Here is a 7472-nt window from a genome sequence, read left to right as displayed (position 1 = left end):
GGAGTAACGTCCCCGATACATTTGACTAAGTCTTTGTATTAGTTAATAATGAAATTAAACCGACAAGTATAAACACAACTTGTCTTTGGGGCAAATTTTGAACGTTTAGTCTAAATATCACGAACTGGCATAACTTTTTGGTCCCTACGAGATCAACTTTTAAGGTCTTTGTGATCTTCTTTGACAACTAAAGATCTGTGTGATCTACTTTATAAACAAATCTTGTGTTCTAAAAACAACGATAACTACTTTTGTTAAACCTATGATTTCACTCAACCTTTTTGGTTGACACTTTAGCATGTTTGTCTCAGGTTCCGATTGATCATGTTTACTTACTTACTGCTTATGTGATGTTACTTGGACTTAGGATCAAGAGATATCGCATTTATTATTCTTGCATTTGAAATAATTACTTTACTCTAATTTCCATTATTCTAACGACATTTCATTTTCTACTGCATACTCAATAAAGTTTGTTTTCATCATTTAGTATTGTTCTCGTATATTATAATATGTTGGTTGTTTGATATTAGTGACGTTTTCTTCCAGACCCTATCTAGAGGTCGTCACAGAGTGGTATCAGAGCATAACCAGACTGTTATAGAGAACCAGAATTGCATCTTTATGTGTGCCTTATTTGCTAGTTAGGTGCTGATGTTAAAGTGAAGGGGTACAAAATAGTTATATTTTTACTACAAAATACTATTAAATACGATACAATTTTACACAAGTTATTTATTTATTGATAGAGTGGATATACCTAAACCTTGCTACAACACTTATAGGAAGTGTACCTAATCGTACAGTAGTGTAGTTTTTAGTAAGTCCGGTTCGTTCCACAGGGATCTTAGCCAAGTTTAACGCTATATTTTTAAAAACTATATTTGTAAAAATATAAATATATATATATATAAGTAGTATTATTATTATAAAAAGGGGGTTTTTACCGTTTAATGACCGGTTTGTCGATTTTAAAACTTAAGTCGAAGTTAAAACCTAATGTAAAATATTAAAAATAAATATAACTTAATTTTAAGCGTAAAGTAAATAACGATAATGAAATTGCGATAAATAAAATGACGATAAATAAAATTGCGATAATTAAAAAGTACGATAACTAAAAGTGCATTTAAATAAAATGACAGTAAATAAAAGTGAGATAATTAAAAGTGCAATTAAATATGAAATAAAGGAATTATGCTTATTTAAACTTTCGTAATCATGATATTTGACGTGTTGATTTTAGTTTATTACCATGGGTTAATTGTCCTTTGTCCTGGATTATTCAATATATCCGTCTGGTTTTTGTCCATAACAGTACATCAGTCATAAATATAAAGTGCGAGTGTCCTCGTCAAATTATCCTTATATCCGAAGTCAAATATTCCAACTAATTGGGGACTTAAACTATAATTACACCAAGTGTCCTTGCATATAATTCACCCCTGTTTTAACAAGTCCATTAACTATTAATCCATTCCCGTGTCCGGTTAAATGAACGATTATTAGTACTTATAAATATCCCGCCCATCGTGTCCGATCGAGTGTATATGGTTATTTATAGGTACGTCCAATTGTAAATCTTTATATTAAATTAACAAACTATCATTTAATTAATCAAATATAAAGCCCATTAATAGCCCATAGTCTAATTTCCACAAGTGTCGTTCTTTTATCCAAACCCCAATTATGGTACAGAGCCCAATTACCCAATTTTAATATTTAGCCCAACATCACGATTACTTCGGCTTAAATAAGCATAATAATAACTTAGCTACGAGACATTAATTTAAAAAGGTTGAACATAACTTACAATGATTAAAAATAGCGTAGCGTTACACGGACAGAATTTCGACTTACACCCTTACAACATTCGCTAACATACCCTTATTATTATTAAAATTAAAATTAAAATTAAAATATATATATATATATATATATATATATATATATATATATATATATATATATATATATATATATATATATATATATATATACACGTTGAGAGAGTGAAGAAAGAAAAAGATGTGTTTTTGTTCAACCAAAACTTCGAAATTTATAGGTCCTGACCCTCAAATTGGGGCCATGCGATCGCATGGAAATTAAGCCTCCAGGCCATGCGATCACATGGAGGTAGGATCCAACTCACATACTTTTGTTTGCTTTCTTGCCGACGGTTTTATAAATATATATAGTATATATATATATATATATATATAATTTTTTAGAATTATTTATATATTATATTATATTCATGTGCATAGTTGACTTGTAATTTTTAGTCCGTTGCGTCGCGCGTTGAAAGTTGACTTTGGTCCCGGTTCCAGATTTTCGAACGTTCTTACGTATAATTTAATATCTTGTATTTTGCGTTTCGCGTCTTGTACTCTTGTAATTTTGAGACGTTTCTCATCAATAATTTGAACCACTTTGATTGTACTTTGTACTTTTGAGCTTTTTGGTCGTTTGCGTCTTCAATTCGTCGAATCTGTCTTTTGTCTTCACCTTTTATTATTTAAACGAATATCACTTGTAAATAGAACAATTTCAACCAAAAGCTTGTCTTTCTTGAGGGATAATGCTATGAAATATATGTTAGTTTTTAGCATTATCAAATATTCTCACACTTGAGCGTTGCTTGTCCTCAAGCAATATAGTCTTGAAAATAAAAATACTAGAATCACTTCTTTTATTCTTCACACTTTGTACATCAGTGATTTCTATACGGCGGTATGAACAATGGTAGTAACGATGTAGTTTACAGTCCCACATGACTATGAAAATTTAGATCCTTAAGGAAATTGGATGTTTATGAAAACATTTGATCTTTTGAAAATTCAATCTAGCTTTTACCCTAGATAAGTTTTCCGGAATAACCCTTCACCGGTGTTTACAAAATGTTTTTGTGGGTTTGTGTGGGTTTCAAATTTTAAAATTTTAGCTCAAAATTTGCGGTTTTGTGTCACCCACTTGCTAACCTTGTATTGGGAAAGCAACACGTCCAGTATACTTGCTCCGTATATTACCTTTCGGTAAACTACCGTCCGGTTGTAAAGGAAAGCGTTGAACAAGCAACTGTTAAGGTAATGTCCCGTAACATGCTTTTAATTATGGTCTATAACGTGTCGGATGCAATTACTATCCTTGGTATGAGCAATAGTAAAGATCACCCTATAGTTTTTCGGTCTGGCACAAGGTCCTGTCTTCGACCATGCTATGCAACCACCGTTCTTACGGTTGACACCCGATTTGGTTCAGGTGACCTAATGAATTCCAGGTGAATTCCTAGGATTTAACGTTCAATGGTAATGAACACATCAAAAATGGGTTTTTCAGAAAACAAATCGGTTTGTAATTTTGATCAAAATATTTTCTCATTCAAGCTCGAGTTTAGATATCATTGAATTCTATGAGTTTGTAATTCTCAATCTTTAAGGTTAATCTCAAGGATTGAGTAATATCAGGCTTAAAAGCTGATTTTTGATCTTTAAGGAGATTATCCTTTATGGGGATCTGATTCATTAGTCTTATCAAGCTAATTTGCACGGTGCCCTCCCCATTTTACGAGACAGATCCTCTCATGGTTAGGATAAGTCTGACCACTTAGCGACCCTGTTTGATGCTGAGGTCCGTGGATTTCCAGTTGATTTTCGAGAAAACTTTTCAAGGTTTTTCGTAGACTCTACAACTGGTCTGGATGACAACTTCCTGACCTAAATCAAGAAGCGCGTGTCTTTTTCGGAAGACTTTACTTCCTTTTAATGATGGAATTGATTCATCGTGTAGATCCATCTTTCTTTCAAATATATTACAATTTACCGGGTAAAACGGTTAATTTTGTCTAAAACAAAAGTATCTTCAATTATTTGTACAAAAATATGTGATATATGTTTTAAATAACTTGGTAAATTTTTCCCACACTTGGCTTTTTATTTTCCTTTCTTTGCCTTTTTATTGTCCTCTATTCCATTTTAAATGAATTCTAACATTTTGGGTTGTTTCTCAATTTATGTCCTTTCCGAGGTAACAATAATTTTGGTGTCAACAGTTAGTTTTATCGTTCATAAATATGTATAAACATGATTTTGAATTCATTTATTTGAAAATTTTGAAAAATTTTACTAGAATTGGGTAGTCAGTATATAAGACTAGGGCTGTTCTTTATTATCAGAGAGCACTAGATTCTAATACAACTACCAAGTGTATAAGTTAAAATTTTAAAAATCCGAAAGAATTTAACCCCTTCCCACACTTAAGATCTTGCAATGCCCTCATTTGCAAGAAATCAGTAACAATTTAAATTATTGAGGGTGATTAGCGTAGAAAAATAATTAAATTTTACCAAAGTTTCCAAACATATTGGCGTTTGTTTGCCGAATGATAAATGGTGCACATCATTTGTTCATTCTGTCTTGTTGTTACATCACATTTGTTTTTCGTTTTGTCGTCAAAATTAGTAGCTTTTGCTGAACTTAATGCCAGTCTTTGAAAATGCGCTGTTTTACCCTGTTGTGTAAAACTGACAATATACATACATACAAATAATAACATGCATGGTAATTTAAAATGGGATTTAACATCCCACTTTCAAATCAAATATGAAATATTAGTACAATATAATAAAAATATTAAACTTACATAAAAGTATCAAATCAAAATATAATGTTTAAACATAAATAAATAAAAATAATAAAAATATAAAAATCATAGAAATCACCAACGGGAACTATATCAATCTGGATAGGGGTTCCAGTTCATGTCATCGGTCGGGTTCCATGGTTGGTGATAGGTGTACTGGTAGGCCTGGTTAGGGTCGTAGAGAGTAAATGGTGGTCTCATCTCGGGCTGGTGTGGAGGATAGTAAGCGGGTCGGGTCGGTACGTAGTGATCCTGAGGTGATAGCCGACTCATGATCTGAGGCTGATGATAGTCCCATCTATCATGCTGTCGTTACCAAGAATGCTCGTACTCATTCCGGGCTTACCACTGCTCTAACCGACTAAATCTATCCTCGTTTGTCATTTCTACCTCATCTATATGCTGGTAGGCGTCAGTCATAGCCTCCCTAATGACATCCCTAATGTCATCCGCTTCCTCCATTTCCTCATCTGAACCTCTCTCTACCTGTGGATGATTACCATCATAGGATACTGCCTGGTTGCGTCTGCTCTTTAATACCTTAGCACCCTGATAGACCCTCAATCCTAAAGGCTCAACCTGTTCCCTACATACCAAAAGTGGACCCTCTTGAACCCTATCTACACCCAAATACTCTCCAATGAGAGTAACAAAAATACCTCCTCCTATTACTCCCCCTTCCTGTATTCCTTCCACTATCTTAGACAAATAAAAACCAACACAATAAGGGATATTAACAAAGCCTCTTGGGTCTCGAATACACTTAAGGTAAAATAAATCATGTAAGGTCATTTTCTCATTGTTGTGACCTCTCTGTGTAATCGAGTTAGCCAGAAATCTATGAATTATACGAAGCTCGGCTCTGTTAATATGTAAGTAGGAGTGTGTTCCTGCCCGCCCAAAAACATTATAATCTGACATACGCCTCCAGACGGCGTTAGCATCAAAATTCCTATCTACCCTTTCACCATGATAAATCAAGTTTGTACAATCGGGTAATAGTAATTCAGCGAGCGTATATAGCTGTAAAGCCCTGGCCATGTCCAGCATGGACATCCTATACATCCTACGGCCAAGTATAAATCTAAGAAAACTTCTATCATCTAACCTATCTACATCCACATTTAACGCTATAGTACTCATAAGTTCAACGCACCATTCCTTATATACAGGCCTAAGAATGGTGAATAAACTTTCCTAATCGGGAAAAGAAGAGCTGCCATACCTTTGGATCAAATGCTGTCTAACTGAGTTAGCTAGTTGGACCCTTTCCAAAGGCTCCCAATCAATTACCCTCGGCACTTCTACATTTTTAGTTATCAATTTGAATTTGTTACTTTGATATGTCGGGTAATCTCTCCAACTTCGATCAAATCTCAAATTGGGATGCAACTGTTCTTCATGAATCGTTGGGTGTTGTACTATCGGATGCATCGGAAATACTACGTAGGCATCAACATATTCTTGTTGCGGATCATAATAAGGTACGTGTTGATCAAGTTGTTGTTGTTGTTCCTGTTGTTGCTCCTGTTCAGGTTCATATTGCATTTCTGGTTCAGGTTCTGGAGCAGGTTATCTAGATGATGATGATGCACCATCAATATTAGTAAATCTCTGCAAAACACATTAAACACAAATTTTGTGCATCCAAATATGCATTAGTGTTGGCAAAATAACAACTTGAAACAATTACAATAACATGTTTAATCAAAATTAAACTTATACACATTTTCACAATTTTAACAATTCTACACTTTTTCAAATAAGCATATATGAAAATGTTTACAAAGTTCATAAGCATTCAACTCAAATAACATGTTAAAACAACCATTACTAGCAATTAAATAAGTTTCAAATGGCATTTACATCAATTTAATCAAGTTCATGAAATTTATACCTAAAAAGTCCACTTTAATTCTCAAAAATCATGTTTAGGATCAAAGTTTGGATCATTTAGCTACCTAAACATGTTACACTACTTAATTTAGCAATAATTCAAGAAAAAAATCGGCCATAACCTGTTTATATCAAAAAGCCCCAAATTGCTCAAGAACACAAACCCTAGATTCCGAAAATTTTTGAAGTTTTTGGCTTCAAATCATGTTAAATAGCATCAATCTAGGTTATACATGCATAATTTACTAACAATTTAACTCTAATTACACTAGAAATTAACAAAATCAAATTAGGAAAATTATAGCTCAAGAACAATGAAAATCAAATTTAAAGAGGTTTAGGGGTGTAATTGTTACCCTTCTTGATAAACTTCTTATCAAATTCATGATTAGAGCGGATTATAATAAGAAATTTGGTTGATTTTGGTGAAAAATTGATGAAAATTTAAGGGTGTTTGAGTGTATGTTCGTGTATGTGTGTGTTTTTGTGGAAGAGAACAGAACAGCTCGTGAACTTTGTAACCTGACCAGTTTTTTTTCTCCATGCGACCGCATGGATTTTGCAAAGGAACCCCATGCGATCGCATGGGGTCTGTTTTTTTTTTTAAATCTTTTAACTAATAAAACATAAATTAATTAAATTTTAAAAATTTTTTTTTCCTTGTTATTTAGGACGAGGTTGTTTCGGATCAATGTCCTAGTCCGTCCCTCGACAAAATTTTAAAATTTGTTACTTTTTAAGCGTCGTTTTAAAAGCAAATATTTTTGGGTTTTTTAAATGTTTTTGGCTTACTTTAATTCAATAAGATTAAAAATAATGATAATAAAAGTTCTCGTCCCGCCCTCGGGTAAAGCAATTTCGGTTCAACGACCTAGTTTTCAACTCACGACGAATTTTTAGAAATCACATTTTTAACTTAATGAAATAAAGTACAT

This window comes from Rutidosis leptorrhynchoides, chromosome 3, assembly GCF_046630445.1.
Source record: "Rutidosis leptorrhynchoides isolate AG116_Rl617_1_P2 chromosome 3, CSIRO_AGI_Rlap_v1, whole genome shotgun sequence".
NCBI classification, from domain to species: domain Eukaryota; kingdom Viridiplantae; phylum Streptophyta; class Magnoliopsida; order Asterales; family Asteraceae; genus Rutidosis; species Rutidosis leptorrhynchoides.
Note: the sequence above shows the minus strand (reverse complement) of the source record.